The sequence below is a fragment of the Macrotis lagotis genome, chromosome 3, assembly GCF_037893015.1.
Source record: "Macrotis lagotis isolate mMagLag1 chromosome 3, bilby.v1.9.chrom.fasta, whole genome shotgun sequence".
Lineage (NCBI taxonomy): Eukaryota > Metazoa > Chordata > Mammalia > Peramelemorphia > Peramelidae > Macrotis > Macrotis lagotis.
The window spans coordinates 99682862-99705347 of NC_133660.1; the positions used below are offsets into that span (position 1 = coordinate 99682862).

General features: G+C 34.7%; 1 protein-coding gene across 6 annotated transcripts in view; it reads left to right on the forward strand.

Annotated features, from left to right (window-relative positions):
• MARCHF1 (membrane associated ring-CH-type finger 1) overlaps positions 1-22486 on the forward strand; it is a 663738-nt gene that overhangs the window by 231264 nt on the left and 409988 nt on the right. The window lies entirely within an intron of this gene.

Sequence of the window (22486 nt, forward strand, 5' to 3'; positions counted from 1 at the left end):
AGATACCTTTGTTACTTTCCACTAGCTTTTCCAAAGCAATTCACCTTCCACATTTGGATTTCTGACTTTCCTTTGTAATGATGAGGCAGAATGTGCCCCATGTTTATTTTATAGTAATCATAGCTTTTGGTAAGTGAATCGAGCACCCAATAAGTGTAGCCATCTCATGTCAGGAAATATTTCTAAAGTGGGCTGTTCTGCTGGGGGGAAAAGTCATCTTTAACATTTCAAAAAGGGAGAGGAAGAAATAATGTAACTGAATGATTCTAATAGACTGGTAGTGTGATTGCATGGGTTAGAAACTTTCCTGTTGGACTTGCTCCCTCATTTGTGCAGCTCTATTTTCTGAGCAATTACTATTGCCTAGACTTCTTTGACTTAATCGTCCCATCCCCATCACAGTGGATACCCACCATGAAGCTTATTCCAGGTGGGGAGCAAGACTGTCTTGTATTGGGGTCTTTATGTGGTCTTGTAATTCCATATTACTATGATAGATTACTGTCAGTTCTCAGAATTTTATGAGGGAGAGAAGGAAGATGGATGAAATGAATTACTTCAATGGTCAGAGGCTAAGGGGTAGCCCAAGTTGCTTGGGAGAATAGTAATCTTTCATACCTGTTCCTTTGCCACCAAATTAGAACTCCCACTTTTGAATGATTCTCTTGTTGCTTACTGGCCAGGACCTGATCACGGAGTGTTTCTGCTAAATAGCTTGTCTGAACTGTGCCTAGTTCTGAGCTAGGGACTTTCTACTTTACAGCTTTCACCTAACAGACTATAAATTAAAAAGCAAGTTTTCCATGACCCTTTCCTCTGGAAATACTGAATATTTTTTCCTGTCATCTATATTGAAGGGAAGATATGGCACTACGGCTCTACACATTTTCCTTCCATGAATTAAATTTGAAGGACTATTGGTTAGGAATTCAGCAAGCATTTGTTGCTATAATTGTTCCTATAATAACAGGAATAATAACAATGATAATGACAGGTGGAATTTTTGTAACACTTGATGGTTTACAGAGTATTTTTATAAATATTTTTATTGTCATAATAACTCCAGGGAGCAGATATTTTAATTTTCCCCTTTACTCTCAATGTAAACTGAGTCTGTGAAAGGTCTTGCCAGGTCATACAGCTAGGTAGTGTCCAATCTGGATTTGAACTCAGGTCTTCTCAACCCCAAGTCCCATCACTCCATGCACTGGACCACTTGGCTATCTCCCGGGGTCATGCAGGACTAGTTTGCAGAGGGGAGGGGAAAAAGGGGAAAGGGACGAGAGACTATGTATCAGTCACTAGGTTAAGAACTTATATATGCTGTCTCATTTTATCTTCTTTCAGAGTTGTTTTCAGGTTCCATGACTATTTTGCTTCCCTTAATAACCCTTAATAACTTTTGTCTATTTTTTTTACAAGGTCTACCTTCTTTTAACAGCAACACAATAAAATCTACTATTCTCACTTTGCCCACCAATGGGTAGGGAACCCTGATGATCCTTTGCCCTTTTTTCCTAACCCTAGTTCCATTGAACCTTGGTCTTTCCTAGGTTACCAAGATACTGGCAAATGAGACAGCTTTTTTGACTTTGTATGTAAACTCTAGAGAATTCCCACAAATGGTCTTTAGATCACATCTAAGGTGAGAACTCTAATCTGAAAGAAGATTTACTTAAAAATAGAATATTTGGTTTATTTGCAAAATTAATTTGAACAACAAATTAAATCATTTTATCTCCTCACATCCTTCAAATGTAATGCCAGTTCATTATAATACCAAAATATGAAGGTAAATAGCTAATATTGATTTAATTCTATAATGTTTTCAAAAATAATTTTCATACATTTTATTTTGTCCTAACAATCCTAGGAAGCAGCTACTATTGTCTAGTGAATTATTCAGCATCACACAGCTGAATAATTGTCTGAGGCAGGATTTGAACTAAGATCTTCCTGGGTCCATGTCTGGTCATCTATCAATAATGCCACTTAGCAGCCAATAAGAATATCCTTTGTTTGCAAAGTACTTACACAATTTAGAAGCATCATGCAGAATCCCTGGGCAGTGGTAAAATTTTGTTAATACTTTTTTTTTTGCTTATTTACATATGTGAGGACCTAATTCAAATATTACCTCTTCTGTTTGTTTGATGCCCCATATGAATTTGGGTAAGTCATAACTGACCTTGGCCTCTATTTCTTCTGTAAAATTCTTCTGTAAAAAGAGAAATGTATAAGAAAAATCTCTGTGGTCCTTTCTAGCTCTAAATGTATGATCTATGAACTTAGGTGTGTATGAGGTCTGTGTTTATGAGCTTATATTGTTCCATCAAAAGTAGAACATAAGTTCCTTGTATGAGGGAACTGTTCTTCTTTTTCATGCAAACACGAATAGAATTGAATCCCCAACTGTGTTCCATTTTGGTTTTATTGTATAGAGTAATCACTTATAGATGCAGCTATTTAACAATAAAATTAGATTCCACGAAATGTTTCATTAAATGTCTATATGGAGATTAGTGTCCTATCCTTTATTTATGGGTGGGAAAGACAGCAAAGGGAGAGAAGAGTAGGTAAATCATAAGATTTTACTCTGCTGCTTAGAGTAGTAACATGTTGTGGCTATCTTTGGATGTGTCCTTGGGTAATAAAAGGAATCAATAGTCCACTAATTTACAGTGTGCAGCAAGTCCAGGAAAGAGAAGGTCAAGATCCTTAGGGAATAGCAAAATGTATTAGGGGAATTCATTGAAAAGCTTTGCTTGCTGCTGTGTACAGGATGATGACTTTTCTTAACCTCTTGTTGACTTTCTTTTACTTATCTGAGTTTGGAGATGTTCTGAAATTCCTTAGGCAGAGATGCAACTATTAAAAGTTTTTTTTAGGCAGTGTGTGCTTGAATTCCATAGTCACTAACTATTTACCCTGATTTTTTTCTTTTTAATTAGAGAAAAGGAAGCACATTGGAAAAGCATATTAGACACAAAGCAATTGGGACAGTTGATTTTGTGTTCTCCAGTTAGCACCTTTATTCCCCATTTCCTCCCGGCATAGTCAGGTGTTAATATTGCTCACTGTATGAGCTGGTAAATCATTTATCACCATAGGACCCCAATATCAAATCAGGATGAGAATTACCTTCCTTGGAGAGATTCCTGTAAAAAATCAATTATTGTTGCCACACTGCTAAGTTAAAAGAATTTTTTTTCGAATCTATGCAAAATTGTTCTCAAAACTGAGTGAACTGAGTCAGTTTGGGGGTGACTTATTATCTTTCCTATTTCCTCTTTGGAACTCTGTTGATCTCCTTTTGTGGAATGAGAGAACTGCATGAATTAGAGTATACTCTTCCAACAAAAGAGAGAGAAGAGGGAAAAGCCACTAAATTATCACCTTGAGAGTACCAAGAAAATATTTTTGATTTCAAAATCATCTAATGAAATGTACTGCATCATTATAACATTCATTAAAATACTGCTATGTGTGTGGTACCCCACTCCATATTCTTTATTTTTTAAAAGAAAAATAAAATCCAAAACTACAATTCAACCCTTCCTGTAAGAAATTTATAATTAGCCTTTACTGAAAACAATTCAAGAAGCACTGATTAACTGCATACTCTTTGTACTATTCTTTGGGGATACAAAAATTAAATAAAAAGGTATCTCTGACCTTAAGGAGTTTATATTCTCCTGGGCATTTCTAAAACTTTTTTGTTGTCTTGCCTATTTCATATATTGATAGAAATCTTTAGTCTAGTGACTTTAAAGATGCCAAACATTTAAAGGTACACATTTAGAATACCTGATAGCATTATTCAATTCTACAAGGTCTCCCATTACACTAGATTGCTGTCAAATCTCTGGATTGCTAAGACCTGTGCTGTGGTATTACCAAGGTGTCACTTCACAATTTGTGTGTTAGTGATGCAGTTCTCAAAATAGTATATTCGACCTTTTTCATACTTTCCCTATAATTTGCACATGCTGCTAAAAGGCAGCCAGAAAGCATTGAAAATAAAGGACATGTATTTCCAGAGGTCTGAGATGGTAGTTTTCTGTTCAATTTCATCATCTTAGTTTTATTTTTCTATTCCTTATTTATCAAAAGGAAATTTCTCAAATAAAATATGAGAATTTAAGCAAATGTTAGTAGACCTCAAAGTGGCTGATGATTCCAGTCTTTAAAATTACTAAACTGAATACATGAATGAAGGAATGAAAAGGCATTTATTAAAAAATAAAAAGGGCCATTATCTATAAGGAATTTGCATTTGAAGGAAGAAGCAGTTCACAGAACAAACTAGTGGCCAGCTCCCTTGGGTATGGAAGACTACAATGGTGCTGAGTGACTTTGTGCTTTTCCTTTGCAGTTTTTTTGGTACCAAGTATAGCTAAGAGTAGCCATGTACAAAACCATAGGTCTCTTTCTGCACCTTGAGTCCACCAACAATCTGTCAGAAGATGAGAAACATGATTCATCCTATGTTCTCTTGAGACATCTGACCACAGCATTATTCAGAGGTCTAATGACTTAAAAAGTTGATTTTCTTTACAGTCTTGAAATAATCTCTTTTGTCATTTTTGTCAGTAATATTCTACTGCATTTACAAACTGGGATTTTTTTGTCCCTTCCAAAATGGATGGGCACTATTTTATTTTTTTTCTTTTCTTTTCTCCCTCCTTTCACTCCTCACTTCAAATCATTTGTTTTACTCATGATTATATAGTATAATATTCCACATTGTTTTACTTCCTTCAAACTTGTTTTTCCCTGTTGTTTGATATATTTCTATAATATATTTATCTATAAATTCATGTGTTCAATATTTCTTTGTCCTTTTCAGAGAAGAGTGAGTTTAATCTGATTCCCATTCACCTCTTCCCTATGTTTGATTATACTTCTTCTCATCCCCATTATTAAAAAATCAAATTCTACCTTCTTTTTCCCTTTCTATATTCCCTTTCCCCCACCTAAATCCCTCAAAAGAGAACCAATGACTCCCTGAAGTTTTGATTTTTCTAAAATTTAACTCCTTCAATACCCTTTGAAGACATTAATTTCTAAATGGACAATTGTTACTTCCATTCCCCTCTTGTTACACCTTTTCCATCTTCAAGTATGATTTAATTCAGGTATATTGGCCTCCTTGCTGTTCATCTTACATAACATTCCATCTCCCAACTCCAGGTATTTCCAGTGGCTGTGCCCCATTTCTCACCTCTACCTTCTGGTTTCCCTGGCTCCTTTTAGTCTCAGGTGGTCTACTTTCCACAAGGTTACTGCAGTTGTTACTAAAAATAAATTCATATGTAAGTTATTTTTAGTACTAACTCTAGAGATAGGAGGAAAAATGAATGCTGGTTGTCTGGAGCATGTGATTTCTCAGGAATAGTGGGAAATAAGGGTAGAGAAGACTGTTAGGATTTGATTGTGAACTTTTACTCCTTGAAAGACAGACTAAAGAGCTTGGTCTTTGTTATGTAGACAGTAGTGAATTTTCAAAGATTTTTAAACAGGGCAGTGACATGATTAGAGTTCTGCTTTAGGATGTGCAATCTGCCAATTGTATGGGATCAATTTCCAGTGGGGAGAGATTATAAGCAGAGAAATTGATCAGCAGACTATTCAGGTAAAAGGTGATTGATACTTAGGGTCCTGGTAATGGAAAGTTGATAAATGTAAGACATGGTAGAGATAGGATTGACAGGATTTGGGGACTAAATGGATAGGGAGAGAAAGAGTGATTGGACAGTCAGAGAGCACACTGAGTTTTCAAATCTGCAGGATTGGGGAAACTGGTGATGCCATCCATTAAAAAAATAAGGACCTAGTGTCTGGATCTAACATGCTCTTCAGAGGAATTCCTCATTCTCTTCATTACTTGATACCTTTGCTCTATCCATCATTCCTAATTTTCATTATATGCTTGTAACAATCTTCTTTTCCAGGCATAATTCTCTTTTTGTGATGGCTCCTAAGTTTCTTTTAGTGGGCCATTTTCTCTGGTTAAGTACTTTAGTCTATTTATGTGTCTCTATGATAATGATGAATGATCTAATATTTTTATTCCTCAAAGATTATGGTACCCGTGATTCACATTCATATAGTTTTTTCCTCCTCATACACAGCAAATTGACAAACATGACCAAATAAGAAAATACTTAGCTTTGGAGTTGCTAGGGAAAATAAGCATGCTCAGATGCTCTGGGTGGAGTTGTGATTAATCCAATGAATTATGAAAAATAAGAGGCTAAAATGGTTTTGAAATCCCATAGAAATTACTTCATATTTACTTCTTTGTGTATATGTTGCTCCCTTTCCCCTACCCTTCTACCCAGGAGAATACAAATTCCTTGAGTGAGACTTTTCATCTAACTGAATTCCATATTCTAGACAATGAGCATTTTTCATCCAATTCTTTTTGGTTCAGTGTGGCTAGTTATGGAAAAACTCTTTTATGAGTTCATTTCATCAGGAGGCTCTACAAGGTTATGGAGGCATGATATCTTCTGGGCAATGTCATTTACAGATATGAGCATCTAGAGACTCTCACTCTCTATGGGAGATTCATTTCCACTTTTGGTCTCTCCTGTCTATTCTTTATAATGTAGCAAATACCCTTAACAAACATGTGTTATATCTTGTTTGATATTAAAAATCAGAGGCTAGAGGATCAAAGTTATTTTGATTATTCTCTCTTTGAAGGATGACATTTCTATCCTGCTGCTGGGGCTTCTTCAAGCAAGAACACAACTGATCCAGGGTGCTAATCAAAGGTGGAATTTTCTCCCACATAGCAGCAGTATTATAAATAATGAGTGAACAACTTCCATGGGGTTAGCTAACATCTTCAGGATAGCTTCCTTATCAGAATACCAGTTGTTTCTGGTATACTGAGGATCAGTCTGCCTGGATCAGTGGGAGTTCTTTGCACAATTCTTCAGTCTGGATGCCCCTTCTCACAGTTCTTAGGTATTTTACCCTAAATCTCTCCAGAACTTTTTGCATGCCCTACCTCTGTGAGTCTTATGGTCATTGACCAATAATAGAATGATTCCACATCTACTAGGCAAACCAGATTTCATAGAGATATCCCATATCACTGCATATGTTCCTGTAGACGATGACAGTTCTCATCCCTGTACTGTCTTGTCAGTGAAGCTGAATAATACTGGGACAAATTTTATATTAAAAGAGATTTATAATCTTAAGGCTTGGGTTTGAATTCTGACTCTAGGATTTCCTGATAGAACTATGGGAAAGTCATTTAAAATTTTGGGGATGCAATCTCTTTATCTAGAAAAGGAAACACAGGTTAGGAGGACCTGAGTTCAAATCCAGACTCAGTCGCTTAATAATTGCTTAGCTGTATGACTTGGGAAAGTCACTTAATCTAATCATTGCCTTTTAAAAAAACCTCTTTTTAAAAAAAGGAAAGGAAACATCTGGACTAGATGGTTTCAAAAATCACTCCACCCTTAATATCCCAAGATGCATAGTTTTAGATTTCAAAACTTGATTTACTAAGTATTGCTAAAGACATGATTTTGTTGATATGATAGTTTAATTAGGAAATCAACAAAGAAAGTGAGACTTTAATCTACAGTAAAGTTGCAAACTGCTAAATAAAGACACAAAATCATTGAAGATTTAAAAATTCAGCTTATTCATCGAGCAAAATATAAAAAAGGAAAACTATATTAAAGGAAGATCAGAATTTTTTATTTCATGATAACTTTAAGTCAGTCTTGAAAAGGTATATATAAAGATACCTTGATACATAGATGAATAGATAAGCTGATATATAAATATATGTATTTATACAGATATATATCAAATATACTTATATAGATATATCGCATGTATGTTATATATATATATATGTGTGTATTTCTATATCTATTTCTATTTCTATATCTATATTGAGAGAGAGAGAGATAGAGAGAGAGAGAGAGAGAGAGAGAGAGAGAGAGAGAGAGAGAATCCTAGATGTAGATATATATGAGGTCTTGTAATCAGGAAGACCTAGATTCAGTTCTCTCAACATATTAGTTGTATGATATTGGGCAAGTCCCCTTTTCTCTTACAGTATCAACTGGTATTGGAACAGAGCTGCAGTTTCATGGACTTCTAAAAGAATTCTTAAATGTGGATAGGGGAACATAGCTACCTTATTTTCACTAATATACATATATATATATATCACATATATATAAAATCCTATATTTTTATGAATTTAAAATTTTCAATTGAAATTAAAAATATTAAAAATTCTGGGAAGGGGTTTACCCTAGTAATAGATTTTTACTGCACTGTTAAAAGGGTTCATGACATTTAAAGAAGTTTAAAAACTCATAATTTAGAGGAAATTTCCTCATTTTTCATTCCCTATACTAATAAAATCACAGATCCAATTAAAAACAAATAAACAATACAAAACCTTAAGTATACTTAAATATCAGTAGCACCTTCTTCCCATTTTTTCGGTAATAATATTTTAAGATAGTTTTTGCCTCCCAAGTCCCATTAGCTTAGGAATTCTCTGTGTGTATTCCATACAGAATCAGCACTGTAACTATCTTGGCCAGTAGATATTCTTAAAAGAGTAACCTCACCGTGGACCTTTCCTAGAGTGACCTACCCTTAGTTTTCAGTCAGCCAGCAAATCCATTTATAAAAAAAAAGACAGTTGTCAGAAACTATTTACCAAGGCATCATAGAAGTGTGTCTTCTTCCCCCTGTGATAAGCTCTAGAACACATCAGTTTCACACATCTATGATTGATTTTCTGCAGATTCCCTGGACAGTCCTGGGTTAGGCACAGGTCCAGGACCAGTAGCCAACAATGCTTCTGTCTCCTTAATTGATTCCCTCTATGTTGCTCTACAAAATTCGATGAGAATGAATCTCAACACAACAATCTTTCCACCCTAAAGTAAACTGCTACTCTCAATTACTCTTGAATGGATTTGTTATGTATTTTTAAAGAGCAAATCTTTAGATTCATTTGGGGGGGGGGGGTGTTTTCATTTTTTTTCTCTTCCACTTAGCAGTCATCTTTAACCCAGTAGGAGTAAAAAATAAATGGGTATTAAGATCTACTTTCCCACTCTCTATGCTTGTCTAACCTTTAGAAAAAGATCTTTTAAAAAAAAAGTCATCAAAGAAAAATCAGTAAAATACTCTTAAAACACTTAGAGAATGTGAGACAAAATGAGGAAATGGGTATCAATCAGTCAGCATTTATAAAACTTTTATGTGTACTATGGGTCAGGCACAAGTCAAAAGTGAATAGAAACTCCCAGATCATATCAAGATGATTTTAGACTAAGGCAAGTGATATGTGGATCAGACAGCTGTTTGGTTTGGAATATAAAACTCTCCACATCATAGCCCCAATCTCTCCTTCCAAACTTATTATGTATTACTCTCATTTGAATACTCCATGGTCTAGTCAGAGTGGTCTTTTTATTCTTCCTGATATGTATCGCTTAAGTATTTCTCTTCAGGTCTTTGTACTAGCTATTCCCATTTCCTAGAATTCTCTCCTCCATCACTACACCCTGTACCTTCCTTGGCAATCCTACAGATCCTGATTAGATTCTACCTTCTGCAGAAGAAATCTCCCAGTTGCAAGTATCCTGACCCCTTTGAAGCCTACCTTCCATCAACTTTGTCTATTCTGTATATATTGATCTACAAATGTGTTTTCTTTTCCATAGAGCTAGTAAGTGGATGAAGTGCTGGACCTAGAATCAGGAAGACTCTTTTTCTTGAGTCCCTGTCTGGCCTCAGTCAGGTCCTAGCTGTGTGGCCTTGGACAAATACTTAAGCTTGTTTGTTTCAGTTGCTCATCTATAAAATGAGCTGGAGAAGGAAATGGTAAGCTACTCTAGTAACTTTGCCAAGAAAACCTCAAATGGGGTCATGAAGAGTTGGACATAACTATAAAGCTAATAAGCAGCAGTCATACATCTTTCCCACCCAGTGGTATACTCTTTGGGAGCAAAGACTATTTGGAATTTTTTATCCTCGGTACTTAAAAGAATATCTAGCATAAAGTAAGATCTTGTTAACTGATTCTTGAATACTCACGTTCTTCAGACTCTGTCTGAAGCATCCTCATTTCTTTGTTGTTCTTCTGTCATGGTCTCCCACATACTGGGACAACAGGAGGAGTCATCTTATATCTTTATAAGATGAATATTCTACTATAACTAGTTACTTTTTAAATATGACTTGGCCATTATCAATATAGAGCAACATTGAGAAAAATATATGTACAAGAGGAATTAAAAGTAGTAATTAAAGAAGTAGTTAGCATGATGAAGACAGCAAAGCTGAAGGAATTCTGTTTCTTGGTTTGAGTTTCAGACTTTGAGAGGAAGTTATGAAGGATGATATTAATAAGAAAAATTTCTTTTAGCATGTCATATTATCTTCAAAGTGCATTTAATAAGTTATTAGTGATTTCAAGACCATAAATTCTTAAGAGGATTGTTATAAGAAGCATGAGGATTAGGAGAAGATTAGACATTAAAATCTATGAAAGAAGGGAGATGAGGTGGAATGATCTTACTACTAGCTTCCATAACCAGAAGATCTACTGTATGGGATCTGTGTGTTCTAGATCTTCAGTGGCATGTTTTTCATTAGACATAAACAATCAAAATGTTAAGGATAGAAAATACTATCCAAAAAGGGTTTTAATATCATTAGAAACAGTAGGTATTTCAAATGCTAAGAGATAAAGGGAGAGTTATGTCTCAAAGGAAGAGAATGGATTAGATGCTGTCTAATGGCACCATGTGCCTATGGAGTATATGAAGCATATTAAAGATTTTAATAGTGGCTCTCAGTAATTTAAGTTGACATTTTTATGCCTATTTTGCTCTGACAAAAGGCCCTGCACTTAATGTGATTCAGAATCTGAATTGAAAAGATCCAATCCCCTGCTTAGCTCAAGGTATAATCTTTGCCATAAATGTGAAATCTCAAAAGTCCCAGGATCAAGCCTCCAATAAGTATACTATTTCACCCATGTTTGTGTTAGGGGGTACCATTATGTAATGAAAATTAAAATGAAAAATGACTTTTCTGCCATGTAGCAAAATAAAAGAAGTCAATAAACAGAAGCTAAGCTACAACTGGTGCCTATGACTTATTATTTATGAAGCTTTCCTCATAAAGTAATAAAGAACTATATTTTGTTTATAAATGTTTTCACTGTGGTTCCCCCATGAAATTGGCATTTTACCTGGGTACCAGTCAAGAAACACCAAGTTACCATGTTTTATTCTGCACTGTGGTTATAGTCAGTTTCCTCTAATCAGTGGCATTGAGGAACTCTGTTGTATCTTCTATCATCATTGCAATAGAAACAGATATGGGACTGAGGTGGCCATCCCAAAGTAATTCTCTTAATTTGTCTTGCAATATTTCATATATATACATATATATATATATATATATATATATATATATATATATATATATTAACTCTATGCAATCACATCTCCTAGAGTAAACTTCTGTTATTTTTTTCAGTTGGTTAACTGGCTTCTCCACTATATTCATTCAAATATTTTGATAAAATTAGTTCTACCAAAAAAATCCTCTTTTTTCATCAGCATGTTTAACCCTATCAATATATTTTAATATATGTTAGTGATTTGCTGTCTTAGCTCTTCACCTAGGAAACTTTACACTTGTCTTCTCAAACCATTCCTAATTAGCCAAGCCTAAACTTAATTTTCATTTTATTTCATCCTTCTTGTCTCTTTATATCCTTCTATTCGTTTCTTTCATACATGGTCCTGAAGATTTGTCTCTAAAGGGAGCACCAATCTGCATCTGGATGGCAAATAGGTGGCACAGTGAATAAGCTGCTGAACTTAAAGTCTGATATTCTGCCTCAGACAGTTACTAGTTTTGTGACTCTAGCCAAGGCACTTAATATCTCTCAGGTTCAACTTCTTCCTCAGTAAAATGAGGATAATAATACCCACTTCATAGGAATATGAAGAACAAGTGAGATGATATGTGAAGTAGTTTCTAAAACAAAATGTTAACTATTACTATTTTTTATTATTTTTATGGAATTAAGTCAGTTTTCTCAATAAGATATTTTCTTTATTATATATATAATACACACACATATATATGTTATTTTAATTTTTTCCAATTACATTCAACAATAATTTTTAACATTCATGCTTTTGTAAGTTTTGGAGTTCTACACTTTTCTAACACCCTCTCCCCTCCCAATTGTAGAGAGCAATCTGATCTAAGTTGTACATGTGCAATCTAGTTGAACATATTTCCATATTAGTTGTAGCATATGTTATTAACTCTCCCTCTCCTTTTTCTTTTTTATCCCCCTCTTCTTCTTCCCTGCCCTGCCTCTTTCCCTTTCCCCCTTCCATTGGCACAAAGTATTTGGTTTTGGGTGATTTAAGAGACTATTAACCCTTTCCCCTAAATCATCCCATATTCCTGGATCAACTTTGTTTTTCATAGCCTTCTTTTTTCGAAAGACTTCATATAAATTCAGCACTATCATTTATTATATATAGCAAAAGATTGAATGAATGAATTGTTCAACAGTTTCTATTAAAAATGCTTCTTTTCTTATCCAGTTTTCATTTCTATCAAGACTTACCCTTTCTTTAATCTTTACTACCTTTTAATAATTCTCTCCTCACAACATGTTCAAATTTATCTCAAATGAGTAACTATTTAAAGGACAGTCAGTGAATGTGAGCAAATTGCAAATGCTCAAGTTTCTTTACAATTTTATTTTCCCAAGATTTAATGTTTATCATGATAGAGAAATAATGAGAGAAAGGGAAAAGAATAAGTTTTCTTATAGTGTCTACTTCATACTAAGCCCTGTCTAAGAAATTTATAAATATTACTTCATTTGAATTAATTTATTTTGTTCTATTTATAATCTCTCATTTACTCAGAAAACTTGCTCAATTTTTTGGAACTGGACTTTGTTTAATATCTTCAACTCAAAGTTTCCATGAAGTAAGTAGTCTTGGGATTCTGGAATATTTTTAGCATATCTTTGAGGACAAAACATTTTCTTAATGATATTAAAACATTTTAACTTCAAATATGGGAAGTATCAGGAGGTTAACCCAATTTACAAGAAGTTCTTTAGAGTCTTTAATATTTTTGAGTATAAAAATAGAGTTTAAAAGAGACAAAAAGTTTGAAAACCATTGCATTAGGCCATGGTTTTTAGTTGGGGACATTCTAGGATGCTTTTGTTCCATGTCCTTCTGATACAGTTCAGGAAATATTTATTAAGCACTTATTTAATTCATTTATAACAAATATAGATTCGGTAGACACAATGACAAAAAATAAAAGGTTCTATCATCAAAGAGCTTACATTCTAATGAATGAACATGTCTCCATGAAGAAAACAAACCACACTTTTATAGCTCAAGTTCCAACTATTTTAACTGGCTATCATGTCTTCATATATCAACAAATTGAGTTATGAATCTTGTTAATGATACTATGTAGTGGGCTCATCTTAATCAAGATGACTCTGATCACTTTTTTCCTCCCAGACTTCCATCCCAACACTTACTTCCCCACCCCATCTTTACCAACTTTAAATTATAGAAAGTAAGGGTTAGGTACCAGAGAAATAGATTATAAAGAAGTACCGCATCTTTCTTACTCTTTTATACAATATTACAAAAAACTCTTCAATTAAATTTGATAGCATTAGAGAGAAACTTGTTATTTGCTGACTGGAGGATCAACCATACTTTACCTGGTCCTTGAAAAAGCTTTATATACTCTTAGGGAGTAGGCAAGGCAAAAGATGTCTCTATAGGATAAACACTTAGTCGCAAAGCTAGTAAGTGCCAGAGACAGGTTTTGAACCCAGGTTTTCCTGACTTCAAAAACTGTCTCTAATCACTATCTAATAAATTTATCCATATCCATAATCCACAGCTATGTAAGAAAGAGATAAAAGGGACTTTGCTTCAAATGAGTCCCTCAGTCCACCTAACAAAATAAGTGTATACCTTTGTCAGGCACCTCCCTTAGAACATGGATGAGGTGTTATGGGATATACTTTTGGTGGAATAAAATAGTAGTTCATGAATAATTCTTGCAAGTCCCTGTTATTTGGTGATGATGAAGATGAGACTGGAGAATCAGTTAAAAAATGATACATAATCTGTAGTCCCTCAAAATAGCTGTGATAAACAATTGGATCCTTTCTATTCAATACTCTTTTGGTACTCTTGCCAAAACTTTCTCTCCCTTGGATTTCTGTTGAAGAGGATAAGGAAGGATAGATTGTGAGCTATATGTAAGTATAGAAATAGAAGTGTCCTTGCCTAGGTGAATCTGAGTCCCTGGTTGTGTTTTTGCTTCCTTTTCTGAGTACAAACAGCCACTAATGAGTCTGATAAATGGATATTTCCAGCTTTGTCTGTTATTCTATGAGTTTGAGAATTCTTGTGTGAGGTGCCTGATATTCAGATGATGATCATTTCCCCAAGAGCATGCTTCTCAAAGGACAAGGGGAATCCTACATGTCCTGATAACAGGAGATAGGGACCTGATATGTTCTTGAACAGTTTCCCAATTTCTTTACCCTTCTTAAGTGCTAACAATGAATACAATGGGTCATTTGAAATACTTTCTATTTCTATATTTTAATTCGCAATTATGAGAATGTTTTTCAGCTTAAGAAATTTCTGTGGTGTAGGAAATTAATAGCTATTCCTGCATACTAAGTAGTCCCTATGTATACAATGAAGCAGCCTGTGAGGAGATCCAAAGCATGAGCAGTACCTAAGCTCCATTTAAGAGTTTTTTTCCCAATCCAGGGATGGAATAAGTCAGAAAGTGAAAGGAATTTGACCTCCTCTTTCAAGTCAAATTTCCTAAAATGAAGGTGGGTTGACCTCAGCTCAAAGTTATAACCCATTGTGGAATCAGTCAGATTCTTTAATAATCTCATTATAAACCCCTCTGAAAGTAAAGGACACCTACTTTCTTATCAGACTTACTTAGAATAGAGTAAAATTGTATGTGACCAGATATTATATGAATTAGATACAATTAAGTTCATTTGATATGAAATTTCAGATAAGCTTTTTTTCCTTCAACTTTTTCACCTGTTTCTTCACTGTTATTTTCATTCTTAGCCTTATTTAAAGGGTGTATTTGAGCCAATGCTCAGTGGTTGTTTACAAGGAATGGTTTCATAAAACTTAATGATTCATTAGCTACCCCACCCCCAGTCTCCACCAAAGGTGTTAGTCAGCAAGCTTAAAAAGACAATATATCCTTAGGGTGCTATATTTTTTTATCAGCATATGAAGTGATATTCTTTACATCTCTGGTGTGAAGTCAAGAATAAGAAAGAACTAAATCAAATAGCAAATGGAAAAATAAAGGGAAATTTCTGGCTCCTGATAAATCGGTTCTATTACTTTATTGATATATTGTGAATTTGGGGAATATTTGATTGTTATCTACAGATACATGAACAACTAACCACTTTTCTTAAAGAAAAACATAAAGTAAGTTTGAGTAAATAATCCCAAACAGTAAATAAAATTATTGTCCATTAGTGCAGGTAATCTCTTTGGATTAGAATTATTTTCAGTGCCTCCCCTTCACTCCAGTGCTTACAGTCATTTTGCAAAACAGAAACCTAGAGAGTTATTCAATCAAAATCTTTATGGAATAGAAATTAGAGCTGGAAGCAACCATAGAAGTTAATTCATGTTATATTCTCATTTTATGGCTAAAATCAGTTAGGTTCATGGAGACTGGGTAACTTGCCAACATTACACAGGGTAATGTGTGTTTGATTTCATGTAATAATATTTAATTTCATTAACTCATCACCTAGGTAATCCTTTGACTCATGTGTCAAAGGAGGAAGATACCTTGTTAGGTATACTGGTAAATGCAATGTAGGAACTTTTACCTACTGAGTCTCAAGTCTTGCCTAGGTGTACATAAGTAGATGCTCATACAGGAAGAAGAAATTATGTGACAAGCCCTGTAATGCTTTAACTTTTATGCACATCCCTCACACTTTGTCCCATTCAAAAACACCAAGTAGATTCAAGTTCTTTGCTTTATACTCTGCTATATCCTCAAAGGAACTACTCAAACACTCCAGTTCAGAACTCAAATGTCTCTTTCCATGCTTCTGTACTCATGTCACTTAGGTTTCCTTCAAGCTACTTATAAAGTCATGTTTACAATCCCTGACCTCATACCACTTTCCTGAATCTCTTACCTACTACCAATTGCAGTCACTTGGTCTCCCTGCCAAGTATGCACAAGGTGAGAGAGATGGGGAAGGAACATTTCTCTGTTCTCCCTTCTTAGAGTGAAAACCTAATGTCAGGAAGTATCATCTTTCTGAGTTCAAATTTGGACCCAGTGGTGGGACCTTAATCAGGACACTTAACATTGTTTACCTCAGTTTCCTTTTCTGTAAAATGAACTGGAGAAGAAAATGGCAAGCCACTCTATTATCTTTGTTAAGAAAACCCAAAGAGAAATCACATAGGGTCAAACACAAGTGAAAAATGACCCAATAGCAACAACAAAATCCAGAGCTCCCTTGTGATTGTCCCAGGGACCTGTATTGAAGTGGAATGATGGTTTTACAGTATAATAGACTATAGAGAATGAAAGGCAAACATAACTGCTCCCCTGCCTTATTTAGATTATTACTACCCCCACCCCCACTCCCACCCCAGCCAGGTAAATAGTGGTCTGGTCCTTGAATCACTGAAATAAAAGATTGATTCCTATTCACTTTTCAAATACTTCCAAATCTCTGTGAGCTTCAAATTTAAATGATAGCACCTTAAATTTGTCTTATCTCTCATAGAACTTTCCCCATTTTAGAGAGTACACTTGGTATGTAGATGAGAAGTTAAGTATCTTTTGACATTTTTACTCTAATCAGGTATTGTTTCCAAGTGTCCTTTGGGTGAGAAATCTACTTAGCTTCACTTCAAAGTGATATTATTATTATTGAAAGAGGCATCAAAACACTCCACCTTACATATGACAAAAGGATTGGTCAAAGAAAAGCCAGGGTACCCTGGGTTATTTTGAACAGGAATTAAATGTCACTTATGCTGACTTATTTGGAATTTAGTTTCAACAACTGTGTCTGGTAATGGATTCCATCCCATCTGACACTTGATTTCATACAATTACCTTCTTCCATTTTTCCTTCCCAGCATCTTCGTTTAAATTAGTTTTTTTTTTTTTAAACTGCGGCTTGGTTAAATTCATTAATAACAAATCCCAATATCAAATGTCTTCTTTCTGACTAATGAAATGCAATTATTCTAGATGTCGACAAGTCTCTGAATTAATGGTTTTAATCAACTGTCTAAAATAACCCTGTCCTTATATTTGATTTCATATCACTCATTGCCTGGGTAATCTCTTGGCCCATATGTCAAAGGATGAAGATGCACTATACATTATGAGCTGTAAATACAAATATACAGTAAGGGGAATAGAGGACAATTTTCATATCAAGTAGTTACCAAACAAATGCATGATGATTCCCATATCCTAGCTCCACTTTCCGTTTTAATACATTTTATAGATTTTTTTCTGTACCCATTCATATTTTCCAACGTATCATCCCCATAAAGCCATATACTACAACAGGGCTCTGCAAAATGTGGCTGGCAGTGCAATTTCATTTTCATTATATAAATATTTTGTTTTCCAATTACATACAATGGTATTTTCTACCAATCATTTTTGCAAGGTTTTGAGTTTTATATTTTTTTCTCTCCCTTCCTTCCTCCCCCCACAACAAAAGGCAATCTATTATAGTCTTTACATTTGCATCCATAATATGCATAGATCAAAATTGAATGTGATTTGAGAGAAGAAAGGAAGATAGAAAACATTTGAGATAGCAAACTTACATAATGCATAAGACAACTTTTAAAAATTGAAGATTCTAAGCTTTGGTGTTCGTTTAACTCCCATAGCTCCTTCTCTGGATATAGATGGTATTTTCCATCACAGGTTCCCTAAAATTGTCCCTGATTATGAATTGATGGGGTGACCAAGTCCATCAAAGTTGATCATCATCCCATGTTGTTGTTAATGTGTAGTGTTCATTTGGTTCTGCGCATCTCATCAATACATGAAAGTCTTTCCAGGCTTTTTATCTGAAATTCCATCCTTCATGATTTCTTATAGAACATGAATATTCCATCACATATATATATATATATATATATATATATATATATATATACATATACCACAAATTGCTCAGCTATTCCCCAATTGATGGGCATCCCCTCAGTTTCCAATTCTTTGCCATCATAAAGAGAGCTGCTATGAATAGTTTAGTACATGTGGAACTTTTACCGTTTTTCATAATCTCTTCAGGATCCAGATCCAGTAGAGGTATTGTTGGATCAAAGGGTATGTACATTTTTATTGCTTTTTGGGTATAATTCCCAATTGTTCTCCAGAGATGTCAGATCAGCTCCACCAACAATGCATCAGTGTCCTAGATTTCCCACATCCCCTCCAACATTGATCATTTTCCTTTCTGTTCATATTGACCAGTCTGGTAGGAAAATTTTATTCAGCTACCTGTGGGTTTACTAAATGACTTAGTAAACAAAGCCAAGCTACCCCCCAGAGCTCTCACTAAAATGGCAAATCTAAATAAATTGTCTATTGTTTCAATTAAAAACTTTTAAAAGTAAGATTGGACAGCCCTTCTCAACCAGAAAGATATACCATTATTTGTGTATTAAACTTTGTTTAGATGCCCATTCAGTGGGCATCTACTTTATTTCTAGCCTTTGATTCAATTGTTATTCAAAGAATAATGTGTACAAAGTAAAACAGAAGAGACTAAAGCCAGAATCAAAGGCAGACATATTCTTTTAAAGTTATATTGCCATCTTATTTTTCTTATCATAACTAGCAATGTTCACGTTTATTGTTTTCTGTTTTACCTAATGTTAGTTTTCTCTTCCAATATTTCTCTAGAGGTTATGGTTTCTAGGAGTCTCCAAGACTTGAAGTTAATGGTCTCAGTAGATTTGTTAGACTTTCAAGAATGAGAGGACATTTAATGACAATTTAATGTAGTCATTCCTGTTGTAGGTTGCACTAGGATTGGCTAGCCAACTAACCAACAATCTCCTGCTCTATAGATAGTAGATAGATAGATAGATAGTTAGATAGTTAAATAGATAGATAGATAGATAGATAGATAGATTGATAGATGGTTGGTTAAATTGATAGATGGTGAGATGGTTAGATAGATAGGTAATTAAATAGATAGATGGTTAGATGGTTAGGTAGATGGTTAGGTGGATAGGTGGATAGATAGATGATAGATGAGAGTTAGAGAGATATGTAGGTATATCAGCACACCTATGTTACATACTATTGTTTTTTGACATTTTTCCCTGTTAAGAGTTCTTAAGAACTTCTAATTAACTGTTATGTTGATGACTACTGTTATAGACAAAGTATACTTGGTATGATTTCTAATGAGAAACCATACCCAACTACTGAACAGAAAAGAAAAAAAAGTGATTGAATTGCTCACATATGAAACTTCATAAGTCTGCATTTTACTTTTTTTCTTTTTAAGTTCTATTTAGGAACTCTCTGAGGACTAAAGAGGGTAAAAAAGCATTTCTTTTCTCTAAATTGAACCTACTTTTCTTATTTTTGAATGTAGTCAAATATTACTACAATCTTAACGGAAGAGTGTAGGTCTTGATTTCAGATTAGACAGATATTAACATAGATGCCTCCAGATTCAATTTCCTATAAACTAATTAGTTCTAAGTAAGATATCTCTCTTGGGATGTGTAAAAGAGCACTTAGATTCTCTCAAATCACCTGGGAAACAGGTAGCAGACACAATCATTGTTATAATGATCCTTTATTTAGTTTGAGTCAAAAATGCTTCTGACAGTAACAAGAGAAATGGAGACCACAAAAATGGATTGCTCTGTAGGAATGAAACTTCTGTTCCTGAATTAAATTTTCAAAGTTTTTCTTTAATTTCCTGATGGAAATCATGTCTCTTTTGAGATCTGTTGAAAATGTAGCTTGTTTTCTGACCTATTGAAAATGGCAAAAGCAGGAAACTAGTAATTTTGAACTGGTTACTTGGATCAGCAGATATATTTTTAAAGTTGCCATCCTTATGATGCATTAAAAAGACATCTTTTTCCCCCTTAAGCTAAGAGAAATGTGATAATATTTTAAAGACCTCCATTAGAGTTAGGAAAACCAAATTTCAAGTTGTGCCTTTCACACACACACACACACACACACACACACACACACACACACACACACACACACACACACACAAACACTAACTCTGAGAATTGCAGGAATGATAATAATAATTAGCATTTAAAAAGTGTTATAAGATTTGTTAAGTGCTTTGATTTTCAAAATAAGCTTGATTGAGGTTGTGACTTGACCAGAGTCATACAGCTAATAAGATTGAATGGCTAACAGAATTTGAATCAGATTTTCATTACTCCAAGGGTGACGCTACATTCTATTCACTGCCTTCTTTGCCTTTCAAGCTCTTGGTTGCTCCCTAAGATTGTGTTAGTGCTAGTTATTGATACCAGAAGAAGTTTCTGATGAAATTGTAACTCTGGACTTGACCTTCAACCCTCCCCAACACACACACACACACACACACAAAATGAGGGACATTTTTATAATTATGTGATAAGACTCGTGTCTTTTGAGTGGATTTTTCATGTATAGATTGGTGTGGTTTTGCTGAACTGAATTCTAAATTCTATCATTAGAACTAAAAGTAAGATGTCTAAGGATTCCACCTTTAATATTGCTACTACTAATTGTAATAATAATAAACAGGGATAGAAATTAATCATGGGACTTTAGTATTATATTATAGAGAACCCCCAGAGGAATAAACTCCTGCTATCACTGAAGGTAGTCATTTTTCAGTTGTGTTCAACTCTTCATTATTCTGCTTGGGGTTTTTCATGTATAGATTTGTGTGGTTTTACTGAATTAGAGTATTGTGCCATTTCCTTCTCTAGCCCATTTTACAGAGAAGGAAACTGAGGGAAGCAGGGTAAACAGAGCCACATGACTAGTAAATGTCTGAAGTCATATTTGAACCCACTGCATCACCAAGTTTCCCCAATGATGAAGATAGAAATAATCTATGAAACTTAGTCTTTTCTTTTTTTCCCACTTACTTGTATCTCTAGTATTTAGACACAGTGCCTGACTCAGTCTGACTTAGTCATGCTTAATAAATGCTTTTTGATTGACTCTCAGAGCAGCTAAGAGCCCTGGGAATTGAAGTGACTTTCTTCAGGTCACATGGCTAATACACACCAGTGGGAGAGTTTTAATACAGGTTCATAATGCTATGACAGAACTCTATCCACATTGCCAACTCACTGCATACCAATAAAAATAATAATAGTAATAATAATATTAATAATAATTTTATTCAAAGGAAGCAATTAAAGGCAATTATAGCTTAGTGGACTCAAGATCTAGGTTCAAACCTTACCTCACAGCCTGCAAAAATTAATTCCCTAAGACATAACTACTAATTTATGGGACACTTGGGAAGACTTCTAATCCAGACCCCATGATGGCCTCTGTTTCTTCTCTTTGAGAGCCAGCCCACATCACATGAAGATGCCCATTGATAGAGCATTGATCCCAGGAATAAATGTTTTTGACTGAGGCAAGTCACAATGATGTCATTGCCTGCTCAAGTCTCCCTTACTGATGAATTAGTATTCAGAGATGCAAACAAGACCTAAGGAATGGCAAAACTTGACCTTAAGTACTGGTGTTATGACCTATTCAGGTCTAATCAGGAGTGATGTATAATACATGATGTTTATTGTAAAGACAGGTGCAAATGCCTAGGACCAGGTATGGTGTTAAGTAAGGCAGATGGGAGCTGTCTTCCAGGAGCTATCTAGAGTTCCAGGTCCCTTTAAGGCTACTTGTGCAGAGTCAGGTGGTCTCTTCCCCCATTCCACTAGTGAGTCAGCTTCAGTCACCAAATTGTCTGGTCAGCTCTGGCTAAGGTTGGCTGACCGATGGACAAAACCATGGATTTTAATACAATTTTTAGAAGGGTGTAGTTATGTGTACGGGGAGGACTGAAGATTTTTCTAGACTACACACACACAGTGTGAGTTCACATAGTATCTTGGGGGCCCCTTAAACTTATCTGTATGAAACTTAGACCTAGAAGGTCACAACACTGGATATGGCTATGAAACTTATATGCTTCTTTATATTAATAAAGGGGTTATTTTACTAAAGAGGGGTTGAGAGGGGTCTTCCAGGTATATTTACACATAATATGGGGGCTTTAGAAATTGAATCAACAACTCTTTTTTGTGAGAAGGTATCACAGTTTTACAGG